General features: G+C 44.3%; 1 protein-coding gene across 1 annotated transcript in view; it reads right to left on the bottom strand.

Moving 5' to 3' along the window:
- Window positions 1-15,769, bottom strand: part of PAK4 (p21 (RAC1) activated kinase 4) — a 165,350-nt gene extending 149,581 nt beyond the window's left edge. Inside the window, exon 1 of the mRNA XM_033953589.1 lies at window positions 15,703-15,769. The gene's annotated coding sequence lies outside the window, so the exon portion shown is untranslated. The remainder of the gene's footprint in view (window positions 1-15,702) is intronic.
- Window positions 15,770-19,314: the final 3,545 nt, after the last annotated feature.

Here is a 19,314-nt window from a genome sequence, read left to right as displayed (position 1 = left end):
TTTTTGGTCTTTTTAACGTTCAACTGGAGTTTAAAATCATACAGTAAATATGAAATTGTTATCTTAAGCAAACTCCCAGTTCAGTCATGGAAAGGTCTCTCATACTTTTTGGCAGGAAGTCAAGGGCGAAAGCACTCCCCAGGTGAATGGATTCAAAAGTAGGGCATGCCCTACTGAGAGGCAGGGAACACTGACCTAGCCCCACCCAAGGCTCAGCAGAGAGAACAGCAAAGCAGAAAAAGCCAAGATAAAGTTCTTCTCAGGAGCAGTGGAGCTGGCGGATTTCAGTTTGCCTTTACAGGAAGGATTCATCACGGCTTGCCTTGACTTCACTATTGCTTAGACTGATTTTTCATCTTTGAAGTGTATGATCTATTTATGTATCTTGTTTTTCCTGCCTTGGATGAAAGGCGAGTTATAAATAATAAACATAAGCATAAAGATGAAATACGTAAGCAGTTACTACCTGATTTTCCACAAGACCATTCAAATGTACATGTTCTCTCATGTGCATTTGTATAAATACAGAAAGCCTCATGTTAGAGCCCTGTACTGATGCAAATGTAATGATGCAGTATGCTAATCACATGCAAATTTGAAGCATGCAGAACTCGTGCACTAATAAGGTAAGCCTGCTGGATGCATGTGCGCATGTCCAGGAAAAATGAGTTTCAGCACACTTCTGTGCATGTAATGGATAAATATTAGTTTCACAAAAAATTATTGCATATAAATGTATTGCTCTATCAATATTTACTGTATGTGCAGAACAATGCTACAGTATATGCGGGAGTGCAATTTATTTTTTCTGCTCAAATCAAAGCAAAGAATTGTCACCTCCTGTTCTGTCTTAAAACCTGCAGGTACCATTATGCTCACGGCAACCCCTCCTCCCCCAGATATTAAACCCAGTGGAGTAATAAGGGAGGGGGGGTCCGCCCAGGCACCATCTTGCTAAGGGCGCGGCACTCCTCCTCCTGTATGCCCCCTCCTCTCCTTGCCTTCCCCATACCTTTTTTATTTCCCCAGCACAAGGTTGCTGCCCGCTTCAGCCATCGGCGCTCTCTCCGACGTCACTTCCGGGACTCGTACCTAGGAAGTGATGTCACAGGGCAAAATGACACTGATGTGGATATGCTGCTCACGCTGGAGGTTAAAAAGGGAAAGGGAAAGGGAAGGGGGCGAGCATGCAGCAGGGGGTGGGGGGGAGGGGCGCCACCACCCCAGGCACCGCTCATCCTTACTACGCCACTGATTAAACATAAGAATAGCCTTACTGGGTCAGTCCAGTAGCCCATTCTCATGGTGGCCAATCCAGGTCACTAATACCTGACCAAAACCCAAGGAGAAGCAACATTCCATTCAGAATCCCAAAGAACAGCAAGATTCCAGAATACCAAAGAATAACAAAAGATTCCGGAATCTGAAATAGTAACAACATTCCATGCTACCGATCCAGGGCAAGCAGTGAATTCTCCCATGTCTTTCTCAATAACAGACTATGGGCTTTTCCTCCAGGAAATTGTCCAAACCTTTCTTAAAACCAGCTACGCTATCCACTCTTACCATAACCTCTGGCAAATAACTCTTATGCCTCCTCAGACCTCTCACAAATATCCCCTCCATTAAGGAGAAAACTGAACAAGCCAGATTGCTACAGAATACTACATAGAAAAATCATGCTAACAGAATACCTCTGTCACACATACCACAAATGCTAAATCCATAATAGCTGGACAAAAATGATACAGTTTATTCTACTTTTGTGAAATTTCAATAAAATTATTTGAACTTAAAAAAAAAAAAAAAAAATGATAAACATATAGTGAATTAAGTCAAAATCCCAAGAAACCACACCTTGCATGTAACAAACACCAAAGCAATAGAAAGATCCATTTCCTCCTATATTTGGCAGGAATAGTGTTAGGCGAGTGCAACTAGGGAAACTGCCCCCTGGCCAGAAAAAGCTCTAAGCCTGCTAGAAGCTTAAGAAGGCACAGCCTGGTACTACTACTACAATTAATTATTTCTATAGTGGGCTTTGTGGTCCCCAGTTATGTCTAACACTAACTCCGATATATTCTAATCACAAAACAGAAAAAGAAAAAAAATGTCTACCTTTTTGTTGTCTCTTCATTTTATTCTTCAAATCATATTGGTCTCAGGCTCTGGTTTCTGTTTTATTTTGTCTTCTCTTAACTCACTTGCCAGGGTCTCCTGACCATTTGATAGTTCTTCTTTCTCCATGCTCACCATCCATCTTCCATCTTTGTGTATGTATTGTTCCCCATGTTCAGCATGTGTCTCCTATATTTCCCTTTCTAGTCATTTCCCCTGTGCCCATCATCACCACCATTCTATGCCCCTATCCTCTCCCCCTGTGTCCAGTATCGCTCCTCTATGTCCCTATGCCCTCCTAAATCCAGCATCTCCCTTCTTCGTTCCTATTCACCCCCAAGTCTGGCCATCTTCCTCTGTGTCCATATACCCTTCCATATATGGCACTGACCCTCTGTGTCCATATATCACCCCCCATGCAGAATTTCCTTCCTTCGGCTGAGACCCTCTTTCTGATGATATAACTTCTGGTTTTGTGAAAACCAGAAGTTACATCGGAAGGAGAAACTCTTCCAAAGGAAGACCCCGGATAAGGCCTGTGAAGTTTTTTCTTTGGTCGCTGAAGCTTCTAAGGTACTGAAAGGTGAAGGGTGGGAGAGGAGGTAGAGAGGGAGACACAGAGGGGCAGACCCCTGGAGCGGTAAAAAGCCTTACTCCTGCACCTGTGGTAAATGTGCTGTTTTTTCCCTGTACCTTGGTTTACCACTGATCCCCGTCCCAGTGTCATTCTCTAGATACTACCATGCAACATTGGCAAGTATTGCAAAACATAGCTGTTAAGTTGATTTATGGGAGGTGTAGGTTTGATAGAGCAATACCGTTGTTATGAAGCCTGCATCGGCTTCCTGTTGAGGCCCACCATCACTTCAAAATTATTATTTTCATTTACAAGATTTTATAAGGAGGGGTACTGGAATACATAGTTACTTTAATTATAGTGCTTTCCCCTAAAGTCTGTTGCATTCTTCGATATCTGACACTTAGGTAAAATTTAAAATCAATTCATAAGAACTTAAAAAACGCCTTCACCGGATCAGACCGAGGTCCATCTAGTCCGGTGCCCCGCACACGCGGCGGCCCATTTAGGTACTCCTTTTTGGAGACCCGACTTTACCGTATCCCTCGATATGATATGCAAGAAGGTGTGCATCCAACCTGCGCTTGAATCCCAGTGCAGTAGTCTCCGCCACAACCTCCTCCGGGAGTGCGTTCCAAGCACCCACCACTCGCTGTGTGAAACAGAACTTCATTCATTCATGATGCTAGCATTGCTTATCAAGTGGTGAGATGTTAGAGTTTCTTCCCCTAACAGTCAGATTAGAAGCAAGCTATTTGAGATTTTTAGGGGCTGAAGAAATTCGATCATGTCACACCTTCTTATCAACTTTTGCATTGGCTGCCGATGGAGGCGTGCGTGAAGTTTAAGTTTGGCTGTTTTTGTTTTAAGGTTTTATTGGGGTTAGCTCCTAAATATATAACTGACCTTTTTTTCTTTTTCAACCAAAAGACATAAGAGAAGCTCCCATTTGAATTTTGTCTCTCCTACGGTTAGAGGATGTAAATTTTAAAAATATCATCAACATCTTGTTTCATATCAGGCAGTATTATGGGGTAAAGACTTGAAAAAATTGCTCTTGTTTACTAATACTTATGGGGAATTTAGGAAACACTTAAAAACATATTTGTTTCTGAAATACTTAGGTAGCTGATTTGCAAAATCTTACTATACAACGCCCGATCTCTAAGGGCTTCGTTTACTAAGCTGCGCTAGTGGTTTTAGCGCATGCTAACCCCTGCGCTACGTGTAAAATCTAACGCCACTGTCTAGCGCAGCTTAGTAAAAGGAGCCCTAAGGCTTTTAGCTATTAGTTTTTAACTTTGTACGTTTTATTCTATTTGCTGTATTTTTAATTATTGCAAACCGCATAGAACTTTACAGTCCTGCAGTATATAAACTTTTTATTATTATTATTAGAAAATTGGTTAAGGGGAGATGTTAACAAGTATTATCTATGCCTGGTCTATTTTTGTGTGTATGCTTATATGTGCCCCACTTAATTGATTGGTGGGTTATAAATGCAATAAATAATCTCAGCATGTCTGGTTAGGTTTTGGTTTTTTTAGGATTGCATCTCTCTAAATGTGGCTAGACATCTTATGCTGCAATCCGCGCCAAGCTAAATTTTAGTACGTGGTGGAATATAACATGTAATTATAATTATACTTATTTCTAGAGCACAGAAGAGACAGTCTCTGCTTTACAGAGCTTACTACTCATTCATTATGGGAATGATTAAAACATGGGTACTGAACAGGTGAATAAAGGGTTCAGAGTTAAAACGCAGTCTCAAAATGCCATTATGAGAAATGTGTGTTTTGTACACAGAGTTGAACATTCTATTGTCACTAGCTCCCAATTAAAAACAGAATTCAAGATCCTAATAATGGTATTTAAAGCTCCTTAACAAAACAACCTGCTTATTTGATCAACCATCTGGCCCTGTACATATCACACTGCTCTTCAAGTTGAGCTAACACATAGAGAATGACACGGTGACAAAATTCATCACCGTTCCCGTCCCCGCGGATAACCGTGGGAAATAATCCCATGTCATTTTCTAGTGTCTATTTCAACCTCAATCCTTCTACACCAGCATTCTTCAAAGCAAAGCTTGAGGGTCAGTGGTTGTGGCCATTCATACTCTGATTCTTATGTGAGCCAAGGATAATGAAGCCATTGTGACATCACTGATGTGATTGGCTCTTAGGCACTGGTGGAATGAGGCATTATGACATCACAATATCTGCTCTGGATACCAGAGACTGTCATTCTGTAGTGCAGGGGTGCCCACACTTTATGGGCTTGCGAGCTACTTTTAAAATGACCAAGTCAAAATGATCTACCAACAATAAAAATGCTAAACATATATATATTTATTTATATATATATATATATATATATATATACACACACACCAAGTGTACTTTGTATTTATGTTCAAATATTTTTTTATTATACAGCCCCCCTCCCCTGAAGGCCTGACCCCCCCTGAAGGTCTGCACATTCCCCCTCAAAGGTTGACTCCCCCCCCTGAAGGCCTGCACTACCCCTTGAAGGACTGCACCCCCCCCCCCCCGAAGGCCTACCCTCCCCACATCCATTTACCTAATTCCAGCAGAGAGCAGTCTGCAGAGAGGATCGCTGGTACTTTAGCGATCCTTGCAGGTTGCCATAGGCCTCAGGAGCTGTCTTCCCTCTGCCCCAAGCCTGTCTCTGACTTAGAGGAGGGGCAGGACCACGGCAGAGGGAAGACAGCTCCTGAGGCCTATGGCAACCTGTAAGAATTGCTAAAGTACCACCTTCCACCGGCCGTCTCCCATTCGTCCCCTTTGGAGATCCCCACGGGAATAAGGAAGTTAAATTAATAGAATACTTAGGCACAGAAAAACAAAGAAATACTTCCAAGAACTGCCCCATAAGAACTGCCTGTCACAATGCTCATTAGTGGAACTGAATAAAAGACAAGTACAATGGATTTAGAAGGGGTCCGATCCGCCCGGGTGCACGGCTTGGAGGGGTGCACAGCCGGCCAGGTCCGGGTCATCCTGCCTTTCTTTTCCCCCGGTCCGCACTCGGGGCTTGCGCCTGCCTGGTCCCGCGCCGACGCTCGAATGGTGCCGTCAACTCCCGCGAGTCTCGCGATAACCAACAGCACCATTTGGGCGGCGGGTGTAAGCCCCGTGCGCAGACCGGTGGAAAGGAAGGGCAGGAGGACCCGGACGGCTGTGCATCCCTCCAAGCCGTGCACCCGGGGCGGGGGCGGAGCGCCCCACCTCGGTACGCCACTGATTGGGAGGCCGATTTTGGGGTTTTTAAAATTGTATATCGGGCAGCATTAGGCCTCGCTCTTACCTCAATCATTACAGGCGCTTCTATTTCTTGTGATGCGCTGAGCTCCGTCCCCCACCGACCTTCACCCCACCCTTTCAGCACTCTGATTGGCCAGCGTTCTTTAAGAGGCGGGCCAGTTAGGAGGGGAAAAAAAGAGACGGGAAGAAGGGAACCTGCTGTGCGATCGACTGGGGTCGCCTGAGCGAACGACCTGTCGATCGCGATCGACGCGTTGGGCACCCCTGCTGTAGTGTCTGTTTCAACCTCGGTCCTTCTACACCAGCATTCTTCAAAGCAAAGCTTGCGAGTCAGTGGTTGTGGCCATTCATACTCTGATTCTTATGTGAGCCAAGGATAATGAAGCCATTGTGACATCACTGATGTGATTGGTTCTTAGGCACTGGTGGAATGAGGCATTATGACATCACAATATCTGCTCTGGATACCAGAGACTGTCATTCTGTAGTGTCTGTTTCAACCTCAGTCCTTCTACACCAGCATTCTTCAAAGCAAAGCTTGCGGGTCAGTGGTTGTGGCCATTCATACTCTGATTCTTCCCTCTCTCCTTAAAGAATGACATGAAGATGGTTTCCCGCGGTTATCCGCAGGGACGGGAACGGTGATGAATTTTGTCACCGTGTCATTCTCTACTAATGCACTTACGGCCTCTTTTACAAAGCCGCGCTAGCAGCTGCACTGCGCTAATGGCCCCGAAGCCCATAGAGATTTAAAGGGCTTCGGGCTGTTGCTAGCGCAGCTTTTTAAAGAGGCCATTATTGATTCCATCACTAGTAAGAACTCTTTCTGAAGCCACTTTGCAAAACTGTAATCAATTATCAGTTATGGAAGTCACTGCCAGCTGTAAAGAGCCACACCCAAGATCCTTTGCCCCATTATAGCCATTGCACTCTCACAATTCCCAAGATATCATTCACACATGCCAGACACGCCTAACACACATCTCACACATATCTGAGCTCAGGAATTACCCAATACTTCTTCTCTCTGAAAATATTTTATTTCCAGAAGCATAAACATATCTCACATACATACAAAGAGAGAAAATATCATCTATGAAAAATACACAAGCAAGCCAAACATAATCCAGTTTATGTATTACAAACTAGAATCACATATTACAGAAAAAAAGGTAAACGATACTGGCACAAGTAATATAAAAGCAAGACTTTTCTCTACCAGTCCAAAAGCTTTATAATGGCTGTCCCTCATTCACAATATGTTGCACTAGAACAATGGTCTCAAACACGCGGCCCGCCAGGCACTATTTTGAGGCCCTCAGTATGTCTATCATAATCACAAAAGTAAAATAAAGCAGTTTCTTGATCATATGTCTCTTTAGCTATAAATGACAATATTATTATTAAGACTTAGCCAAAAGGAAAGATTTATAAACTATAAAGAATTTTACCTCATGCAAAATTGTCAATTCTTTAATAACACATGAACTATTTTTTCAGAGGCCCTCCAAGTACCTACAAATCCAAAATGTGGCCCTGCAAAGGGTTTGAGTTTGAGACCACTGCACTAGAGGGAGAGTAATCTGAAGCTCTAAGGGTCAAATTCTATAAATGGCGTCCCGAGGCAGGCTGCCTACCCCAGTGTTTCTCCACTTCTTCAAGTCAAGTACCCCTTAAGCCTAACAAATACCAACCAAATACCCCTGGCTAAGCTCCGCCCCAGACCTGCCCAAGCTCCTCCCCTGACCCCACCCCCATAAGAATAGTACTTTTTGTAATGCAATTTCTTCCATCCATTTTTCATATACACACAATATAATCTTATTAATACATAATGGTAACCACAAAATTAAAAAAAAAACACAAAACACACTGTACGCAGAGAAAATCTTAATTATTATTTATATTCAGGGGTTTTTATTTCAACGAGGTCAAGACAGATGACTTTAAAATATGCAATCAGTAACAACTATAGAAAAATAGGCAAATATAGAGAAAAATATAGACAGCAGATATAAATTCACAAAACTGACACATTTTGATCACTAAATTGAAAATAAAATTATTTTTCCTACCTTTGTTGTCTGGTGATTTCATGAGTCTCTGGTTGCACTTCCTTCTGCCGGGGATGTTGTGGGGGGGGGGGTGCCAGCAGGAGAGAGTGGGCATCCCTCCTGCTGCGGACAGTGTGGGGAGGTTTGGGGGTTCCCTGCCGCTGACGTTCTGCTGATTGTGGCAGGGAGATTCCCTTGCCACCATCAGCTCAGCGGCAATGTGATTCTCCGCGACATGGACACCAGTTAAGAGAATCGGGGTGGCGCTTCTATATAGGATGCTCATGTGCGATTCTCAAAAAACGCTTAGGCGGCTGCTGAGACTGGGCATCCTTTACAGAATCAGGCCCTAGGGGCTCCTTTTACAAAGGCGCGCTAGGGCCTTCACGCGCGGAATAGCGCGCGTTAAAATGTCGCGTGTGCTAGCTGCTACCGCCTCCTTTTGAGCAGGCGGTAGATGTTTGACTAGCGTGCGCTATAGCACGCGTTAATCCGGTGCATGCAGTAAAACCCGTAGCGCGCCTTCGTAAAAGGAGCCCTAAGTGCAGATAGAAACTCCGGACTCAGAGCAGATAGTACTAGCAGTTCGAATAGCCACTGTGCTTTTAAGGCCCTGGCAATTGCCCACAAGAGAATTCATTCCACCACCCCCTCCTACATAAAATCCAAGCTTCCCATCTACAACCCCACTCGCACCCTCCGCTCAAAATCGGAGATACGCCTATGCACCCCCCCCCCCCCCCCGGAAGGTCCCTCCTCACAGAAACTGCCCGCAAACGATCCTACAGCCACTTCATTCCACACCTCTGGAATCAACTCCCTCCCCAACTCAGACAACAGAACTCACTATTAACATTCCGCAAATTGGTAAAGACCCTCCTCTTCAACTAAAGATCACCTCTGTCTCTCCCCCCCCTTAAGCACCCCTCTCTCCTCTCTCCTCTCTTCTCCCTAAATTTCAGTACAGTCGTCTCTTAGTCTATCCTCTGACAAACTGTACCTAATCTCACATAACTGTACTTATATTTGAACTACTTATATTTGAACTCTACTCTTAAATTGCTGTATTGCCTGTATTTAAATCACATCTCAGTCTTGTAAATCCAATCATTCAAACCTGTTGCACTTCTTATATGTCTAATTACCCTCCATTGTGTATGTTCACTTGTAGACCGTTCTGAGCTACTGGGAGGACGGGATAAAAATCTAAATAAATAAATAAATAGGCTAGAATAGAGAGCAGTATATCAGGGAGGAATGAGAGAGGAGAGATAAGCAAAAAGAGAATAGTCTAATACGTGCCAGAAGGCAGGCAAAAGTCTCACGAATTTTACTGAAAAGATGCTTTTACCTAAGTGCAGGCAAAAGCTGTAGAACAGACAGCAAAGACAGAACAAGGAAGGAAAAAGTGTAATCACACACTCACAATAGAAAGAAGATTTCAAGACATCTGGAAACACTGCAAGAATAAACTCTTAGGAATAATTAGAGCAGGCTGGAAAAAAAAAGAAAACATTCTTATCAGTATATAAAGTAGAAATAAGCAAGGATAGGAAGGTAAGATCGCCTTTAGTGTCTCAGTCTCAAAGACATACACAGGCACAAAGATATTAGGGCCTTACAGTGAGCAGGAGAGAGATCGAAAGTACAGAGCTAAGAAATAATCCCCCAATACACTTGCGTTCTCGTTCAGGGGGAACCCCCCTACTACACTTAGAACTCACACAAACTCAAAGCTTTTCCTTTTCCGCTCGGTAAGGGGGGTGTTGGGGAAACCCCCCCCCCCACACACTACAATCAGGGTGATGCCGACACCACTTTCAATTACACCATTGCCGCAACCCCCTCCCCAATATACTTACAATTTTGCCCCGCAGGAAGGAAATAGGGCGGCACGCCAATGTCCTGTGCGCAATTGTTGGGACGGGATTGTCCGCGCCAAAGTCCTGCGTGCTATTGACGGCTTACCGATTTGCATACACACAGAAAAGACATTCATACTTAGAGAATTCCACTGAGGTGGCAAGAACTCATGCGGACCCCAATGGAAGTCCACCATACACACAGAAACATGGGGATTTCAGTCAGACTGGCAGGGGCTCCCACTGACACTGACCAAAAAAAAACCCAGACATGGGAAACAGCACACCTTTTATATCCTTTTGCCTTCATTGGTTATAATGAAGAACGCCAATTAGTCCATCCTGACCTTCAGGGTCAAGGAAATAAAATTTTCCCAATCTTTGAAGTGTCAGTATTCATAACTATTATTTTGTAAAAATAATGAACTAAAGATAACACTTTCTTGTTATAATGAGTTCACACACAGGAGTCTGCTTGCTCCTTGCCCAAAAATAATTTTCCATGGTATCACTAATCAGACTTGGCGAGAAATGAGGCAAACCCAGGTGTTCAAGATAGAGGCAAAAAGTACCAAACTATCCATCATTTTGGCAGACTAGGCCATATGCCCCCCCCCCAAAAAAAAAACAAAAAAACAAAAAAAAACCCTGCTCAGTACAGTCATACCTTATCTGAGGGGACAAAGCAATCTAATTAAATAACCTTGGGCTTACCCTCTATGACCCGATCAAAGCGAATGGCCTATATTAAAAGAGCATGATGATTGAAAAAAAAAAAAAAAAGCAGATCAAAAGTCAGATTATCAGTCATAAGAAAAATATAAGACAGATCTAGGAGAATGAGGCCTGCAAACCTTGTCTAGCTGGCAAATATTCTTGTGCACAATTTCTGTGACTATTTCCATTCATCTCCCTTGGGATTAGCCCATTCTCTACTCACTCACTGGTGTTTCAGCTAGCCAAGCCTAGTGCATGTGCCAAAAATGTAAAAGAAAAGAAAAAAAAGGCTCTCTGTACTGTTTGTTAAACTCCATGCACTTACACAACTAACTTATGAGTGCAACGTCCTCTCTTTTTCATACCAAGATGAAGGCTTGGTTATTTACACAAGCTTTTTAATACACAGCAAGACCCAATGGGGAAAAACCTGGAACACAGTGTCTAAGTGACCTTGTTTAATGTGAGTCAATGCTATTGACATATATCTGATTTGATAAATATTAACCCTTGATCTTCCTTAGAACTATATTATATATCATTTCTATTTTTGCCTCTTGGTATTTTTTTGTTTTTGTTTCCCCAAAGCTTTGTAAACCACTTTGATGTTAAGTTTATTTTTACTAAAGGCTATGATCAATTACCTAAATCTATCTGAAGAACATTTCCAAATATTTCTCTCTCTAGCATAAAGCATTCATTTATTAGGACGCTTGTCATTTCCTGCCAGACCAAAACAATGAGTCAGAACAAACCTTTGCCTTCCTTTCAAACTTCCAGGAGATCCCAAGCTAGAAACAACTGTTGAAGGCTGTAGTGAAACCTCTCCCACAAATTCCAAAGCTATGGGGCAATAGTATCACTCTACACAGAGTCACTACCAGAGCTAGTGAACAAAAACCAGGAACTAAATTAATCTGCAATTTCACCAGCCATGGCCTATCCTTGGTCGGAGGACTTTGAGGTATAGGATGACATGTTACCTATTTATTATTGAAGAAACATACAGGAGAGGCAAAAAGAGTTTGCCTATAGGCACCTACAAAAAATAATGGCATAATAACATCTACAGAGGTGCCTAACGGTCGGTGCCTATGGTCAAAGCTGGCATGCCAGAGGTTGTGGTAAGAGTGAATAGTGTAGCTGGTTTTAAGAAAGCTTTGGACAATTTCCTGGAGGAAAAGTCCATAGTCTGTTATTGAGAAAGACATTGGAGAAGCCACTGCTTGCCCTGGATCGGTAGCATGGGATGTCGCTACTCCTTCGGTTTTGTGACCTGGATTGGCCACCGTGAGAATAGGCTACTGGGCTTGATGGACCATTGGTCTGACCCAGTAAAGCTATTCTTATGTTATGGTTAATGCCAGAAATGACCTTAGGTGCCTCTGTAGACACAATTCTTATCAAACATAGGCACCAGGAATATATAGGCCTTCAAAACCCTGGTCTACATTACCGGTGCCTATTTAAACAGTGGCCACAATTCTGCAAACAGCACCATAACAATATTGAGTAGTGACAGGTGGCGTTGGCATATTTTTTGTTACCATTAAGACAATTTTGGAGATATTGTGGTGGTATATTGCAAATTAAGACGGTATATTTTGATTTATTTTTTTAAACAAAAATATAACCGAGTGATCATATAAAGCCATAACATGCTGGGCTGCTGTAAATTTTGAGCCCATTGGGGAAAACAATGAAGTAGAAGGTTGTATTTTGGGATCAAAAAAACAAGCTTATCATCAGAAAATAAACCTTATTTATTTAGGAGCCTTTTTACTAAAGTATGCAAAAATCTAGGCTTAACACATTTTAATGCGAGAGTTGCGTTAAGATGAGATTTAACACAGCACCATTTGGGGGCATTAGCATGTTGTACCTGCAGGAAGTTAACACAGAACCAGTGGCATAGTATGGGAGGGGGTGTCTTCACGGGGACGCTGGCACCTCTCCTCTCCCTCCCGCACATCTCTTGAAATGTTCACCGCTACGAGCTGCATTTCCCACCTACTGCCCGTGCTGGCCTCAGCTTCCTGCTGACGTCACTTCCTGGTTGCGGGACAAGGACATGATGTCAAAAGGGAGATGAGGTTGGCGCCACTGCCTGTGCATATTTAAAGAGGTATGTGGAGGAAGGTTTCAGACTTGTTGAAAGCCATCGGAGCTTACGTGCGTGTGTGGGCAGAAGCTTCTCCTCTGATGCAACTTCTGGTTGCGTCAGAGGAGAAGCTTCCACCCACATGTGACTGCACAAACTCCGGCGGCTTTTAACAAGTCTGAAACCTTAAAACACGCCGAAAAGGTAAGGGGGAGGGAGGGCAATGCACAGACCGTGCGAGGAGTGCCGAAGGGCAGTGAAGTGGCGAGAGGGAAGGGTGGATGCTGCGGTGAAGGGGATGGCGGGGACAGGGCGGTGAAGGGGATGGTGGTCCGGTGACGGAGCAGTGAAGAGGCAGATTTTTCCCAGTGTCATTCTCTAGTAGGTATATCAAATCCTATCTTCCCCCCCCCCCCCCAATAAGGATTTAGCATAGGAACAAAGGGGGAGGGTCATCTGAGGTGAACAGCGACACTTCTCCTCAAATGACTCAAAGATCTTTTTCTTAATTCATGATTATCCAAAGCCCCCCCTGCCCCCCTCAAAACCATCCCCCACCCACGAGGCCGGAAGGCAACACAGCTGATATAGCTTCAAACCCTTATGATTTATTCTGGTATAGCAGAATCTTCCCAAGTTTTATATTTTAACTATACTTTTTGAAAAGAAGATATCTGATTTCTTTTCATTGCAGTTAATTTAGACATATTATAAACAAATTTTAGCTTGCATTATAATATATTAATTGATGGCATATCTCTTTTCTTCCAATATGAAGCTAATATCATTCTTGCTGATGTCATAACTAACCCAATCCATTTCCTATGATGATCAAGTATTTCCAGAGATACCATATTTAATAGACAACATTATTTACTTTTATACACCTGGTAGCTCAGCACCGTTGATATAAAACTCATTACCTGGTCCCAAAAAATTTGCACCTTGGGACAATTCCACCAAATATGGATAAAAGAGCCTTGAGCTCCACACATAACTCAAAGATCAATGGTGGTCTGGAACAGAGAATGACACGACTAGCCGCGGGTAACCCGCCGAAAAGGTGACAAAAAAAAAGGTCACCGCGAGTACGGGGACAAGGCCATTCACCACCCCGTGGAATGATCTTTTCTCCGCAGTTAAAGGAGTGAACGAGCGTACAGTCCGGCAGCCCCCCTCTCTCCCGCCGGCCAGCAGTGCATCTCCCTCCCTCCCTTTCCCTTACCTTACCTTCTCATTGTGGCGATTTCTATAAGGCTATGCGTTGTATTGCAGCCGGAGCCTTGAAATCGCATCGCGTGTGGCTGCTGGAAAAGTCTCCTCTGACGCAACTTCCTGTTTCCGGTTACATCGGAGGAGACTTCCAGCAGCCAACGCGACGCGACTTTAAGGCTCCAGCTGCAATACAAGGCATAGCCTTATAGAAATCGAAAGAGAAGGTAAGGGAAAGAGAGGGAGGGAGATGCACAGCTGGCCAGCGGGAGGGAGCTGCTGGACCGCGTGAAGGGTGCTGGGGGTGGGGGGATGGAGAGGAGAAGATGCTGAAACAGCCTGAAGTGAACGGGGGAAGAAAGAGAGGGGAGAAGACGCTGGGAAATGGGGAAGAGAGAGTGGGGAGAAGACGCTGGGAAATGGGGAAGAGAGAGTAGGGAGAAGATGCTGGGAAATGGGGAAGAGAGAGTAGGGAGAAGACACTGGGAAATGGGGAAGAGAGAGTAGGGAGAAGACGCTAGGAAATGGGGAAGAGAGGGTAGGGAGAAGACGCTAGGAAATGGGGAAGAGAGTGGGGAGAAGACGCTGAAGGGAAATGGGGAACAGAGAGTGGGGAGAAGACGCTGAAGGGAAATGGGGAACAGAGAGTGGGGAGAAGACGCTGAAGGGAATGGGGAACAGAGAGTGGGGAGAAGACGCTGAAGGGAATGGGGAAGGTCTGTCAGAGCCCGAGACTAGTGCTGGAGTTGCTCTAAAACGAATCCTTTAAACCGGTTTCATGCAGCCCCAGTAAATTTAAAAATCTGAGGTCCGGCAGCCCCAGTAAATTTAAAAATCTGAGGTCCGCGGCTCTGACAGACCTCGATGACATTGTAGCGCTGACGGATCCTAATACTTTTCCCTCCCTATGCTGAGACGGATCCGTCAGTGCTAAATTGTCACAGAGGTCTGTCAGAGCCAGAAACTAACTACAAGCAGCACGGACCTCAGATTTTTAAGGACGTGCATGATCCGCGAGGTCCGTGTTTTACCCCTTTCCCAAGGGAGAGGCACAGTAACAGAGCAAATGGAAGACGCAGAGAGAAGACAAACAGTAGATGGAAGGAATTGAATGAGAAGATGAGGGAAGCAGAAACCAGACAACAGAGGTAGAAAAAAAAATGTTCTATTTATTTATTTATTTTGCTTTAGGATAAAGTAGTATATTAATTGTGTTTATAAAAATTTATAAACAAAGCCCTGCCAGCTGAACATCTCTTTCTCTAGTTCAGCAGTCAGAACTTTGATTTATAAGGAAGGAATAAACTAAATATTGCAGTACTGAGGTTTGTATGGATGCTGCGGGGATGGGGCGGTGACAGGGACGGGGACAAATTTTTTCCCTGTGTCATTCTCTAGTCTGGAACCCCCCAGCCCGCTAATGCTCCTGACACACCTCACCTACAAATCCCTGATAGTCTCTGATTTCCACCCCCCCCCCCCCCCAAACACAACAACAAAAAAGTTTCCTGGAAGTCCACTGAACCATAGTCCTTGCCCCCTGCCCAAGAATTTTCTTGCTGGCCCAGGGAACCCACCCCCTCCTCAAATACCCCCCTTCCCTGGACCTCCCCAGAACCCCTTGGGTACCTAGAAAATCGAGAGGCAGAAACAATCCCTCCTTAGTCCTGCCTCCAGCACCTGTCACCTCGGGCTCCTCTTGAGCTTCTCGAGGAGTTTCCAGAAATACCTGTCCTCCCCCTCACACTCCCCAGCCCCCGCGTCCTACCTTCACACTTTGTCTTTCAAGTCACGAGCAGCAGCAGCAGCATATCACACAGGGCGGCCGCGAGCGGCACCGCAACGTTCCTTCCCCGGCGCCCCTCCCCCTCCCCCTCCCCCTTCTCGGTCCACTTCCTGTTTCCGGTAAAGGGAAAGGTGACCGCGGGAAAGGCGCAGCCGACTGAAGAGGACGGGAGTCCGGGGAAGGGAAACTCTGGCTTCGGTCGGCGGCCGTAAAGACGTCTGAAGTTAGGTCGTTGGATGGGAGGCGGAGAGTCGAGGAGAAAGCGGCCAAGGGGGTGGTTAAAAGTCTGCCCTCTCGCCCTGCTGGGAGACGTTTTTCTATCGGGCCGGCTTAGATCTCGTTCACTTAACCGTGTTGGGCTCAAGGCACTGTGGCGCCCCCCCCCCGTGATCCGTTATCATGCTGGATTAGGTGAAGCACAGGCTCAGGGAAGCGCGGTGAAAAAAAGGGCGCCAAAATTCTAGTCTGGCATTTTGTTTTCTTCTTGAAGTTTGAAGGTAGAGCAGTGGACGATTTTGGCGCCCTTTATCGCTTGGTCCATAGGTTAAACCGGCACCCTCAACTGGTCCACCAATCCTTCATTTCGACAGTGGCGACTAAACAATTTTCTTCTACACGACGAGACCTTCCTCTCTCACATCAAATCAGAATCTCAAACTTTCTTCTCCAATAACCTCAACTCAGTATCGCATTTCTCAACCGTTTGGGAATCCTATAAAGCCTGGCTTAGAGGTGAAGTAATCAGCTTTTCAGCTTTCCAACTCAAAAAACGTAAATCAACTTTGCATCAACTTGAAACGGATATTCACGCAAGTGAATCCCAACTGTACAGTCGACATGATCCTCTTCTATACAAGAAACTTCAACAATTAAAATTTCAATACAACGAAATCTTCAGCTCCCTTGCATCAGCTTCCATCTTTCGTCGATCTGCCACGTATTACTCATCATCCAACAAGACTGGTCACCTCCTGGCTACTTACCTAAAAGGCAAACGCTCAAAAAACCGGATCACCCACATCAAGTCTTCTGATGGTAGCATTCACACTTCTACCAAAGATATGCTAAATGATTTCCGCTCTTTCTACGAAGAGCTCTACTCATCTGATAATATTTCATCTGATAGCTCCATCACTGATTTTCTCCGTCGGCTGAACCTACTGCTCTATCAGAAACGCAGCAACAATCCCTTCAACAGCCAATATCGTCGGATGAAGTTATTCAGGCCATAGCCTCTCTACCTTCAGCCAAAGTGCCTGGTCCTGATGGCCTCTCATCGGAATTTTTCAAATCGTTTTCTACCCTCCTCACGCCTCATTTACTTTCCTACTTCCAAGATCTACAATCAACTCCACATGGACTCAATCGATTTCTAGAAGCCAATATCATCATTCTCCCAAAACCGAACAGAGACCCTCAGTTAGTAAAGAATTATCGCCCTATTTCTTTGTTAAATATAGATTATAAAATATTTGCTAAAATTCTTGTGTTTCGCTTAGAAAAAGTTATGCCTTCCTTAATTCACAGAGACCAAGTTGGTTTTATGAAGGGTCGCTATGGAGCTGATAACACTAGACTCCTATGCCACGTACTTCACTCTGCCCGGACGAGCACTACTCCAGCTGTTCTTGCTTCACTTGATGCTGAGAAAGCGTTTGACAGGGTAGAGTGGAAGTACCTTTTCGCTGTCCTAGCTCAATATGGTTTCCCCCCGTCCTTCATTCATTTAACTTCACTGCTTTACCAGTCTCCCACTGCTAAATTAATAGTTAATGACGAAGCATCCTCGCAGTTTCCACTCCACAGAGGTACCCGTCAAGGGTGTCCAATGTCCCCTCTTTTGTTTAATTTAGCCCTCGAACCTCTCCTCACAGCCATCAGACAGTCCACGGACATCAAAGGCATAACCATCGCCAATATAGAATTTAAAATCTCGGCTTATGCAGATGATGTCCTTCTGTACCTGTCTGATCCGGAACACTCACTGACCTCTTTAATGCAATTGATTACTTCCTTCTCTTCACTCTCAGGCTATAAAATCAATTGGGACAAAACAGAACTCATGCCCCTCAATGATTCTTGCATTCCCTTTATTTTCTCCTCTCAACCTTTCACATGGGTCTCTAAGGGAATCAAATATCTTGGAATCACTTTCGATAGGGACCTATCTTCCACTACCCAAGCAATTTGCTCCACTCTTCTAAGTCAGATTTCCACCACCCTATCATCCTGGTCTCCCTTACATCTCTCTTGGTGGGGCCGTCTCGACTCTTTAAAAATGGTTGTGGTTCCGAAATTAACATATATCTTCAATATGTTTCCTCTATTGCTCCCCCCTATTGTATACAAAAAACTGGAAACTAGAATGCTTAGTTTTCTATGGAATGACAAACCCCATAGAATCTCTCTTAAAAAGTTGAAAACCCCTACTTTACAAGGCGGAGTCAACTTTCCAGATCTCTTTAGTTACCATAAAGCCTTTATCCTCAGACAAGGTGCTGAATGGCTTGCATCCCCTTCCCCCAATGATTACCCCAATTGGTTGCGCCTAGAAATGTCTTTGATGTCTCCCTTTCCGCTGATAAGACTTCTGGGTACTAATTACTCCCCAAATCTTTCCAGTAATCCCATCATGGCGACCACACACAAAACTCTCATGGACCTTGATATCCACTTAGACATACCTTGGAACAAATCTTCCTTCTGCCCTTTATGGTATAACAAATGTCTTCTGATAGATAAAAAACCCATCTGCTGGCCTTCCTGGTTTCAACAACAAATTTGGGACCTTGGATCCTTATGTCGACCAGATGGTTCTTTTCTCACCTTCAGTGAGGTCATGGACTCCTTCTCAATCAATGAATCTCATTTCTATAAATGGTTACAGCTGAAATCTTCCCTCAATAAATCGGGCCTATTACCTATTCCAGTAAACTCCACTCCCTCTTTATATTCCCTTTCCCATCAATTTTTAGCATTAGGTCATACAGCATCACACTTTTATAAACTTCTCAAATCTCTCCTTCCTTCCTCGCTAACCACATTACACTCCTCATGGGAAGTGGACTTGGGGATTCAAATAACCGATGAAGTCTGGAATATGGTTTATAAATCCACTTTTCGAACGTCCCGCTCTGCATCCATTCTTCAACATATGTTTTTCTTGCTTCACAGAACTCCATGGACCCCAGTCAAATCTCATAAAATCAACCCCACTTACTCCAATAAATGTTGGACCTGTCAAACTGAAGTTGGTACTCTTAAGCACCTTCTTTTCTCTTGCCCAGCAATCAGCTCCTTCTGGTCCTCAGTCTGGGCTACAGTTTGTTCAGTCTTCCAGATCAATATTCCACTGACCTTACCAAATGCTCTTACTAAAATCTTCCGCAATATCTGATGATCTCTCAGACTCCGATCATCTTCTCTTTGATATTTTACTCACCTTGGCCTTAAAGACTATTCTCACTTATTGGAAGGATTTATCCAAAGCTTCACACTCACACTGGTGGAACCTCGTTTGTCTCACATACAGAACTGAAGCGTATTTGGCTAAGTCCTCCAATAGGTTTCCTCGTTTCCAGCTCAGATGGAATC

The sequence above is a fragment of the Geotrypetes seraphini genome, chromosome 8, assembly GCF_902459505.1.
Source record: "Geotrypetes seraphini chromosome 8, aGeoSer1.1, whole genome shotgun sequence".
Lineage (NCBI taxonomy): Eukaryota > Metazoa > Chordata > Amphibia > Gymnophiona > Dermophiidae > Geotrypetes > Geotrypetes seraphini.
This window is presented reverse-complemented; position numbering and strand designations above follow the sequence as displayed.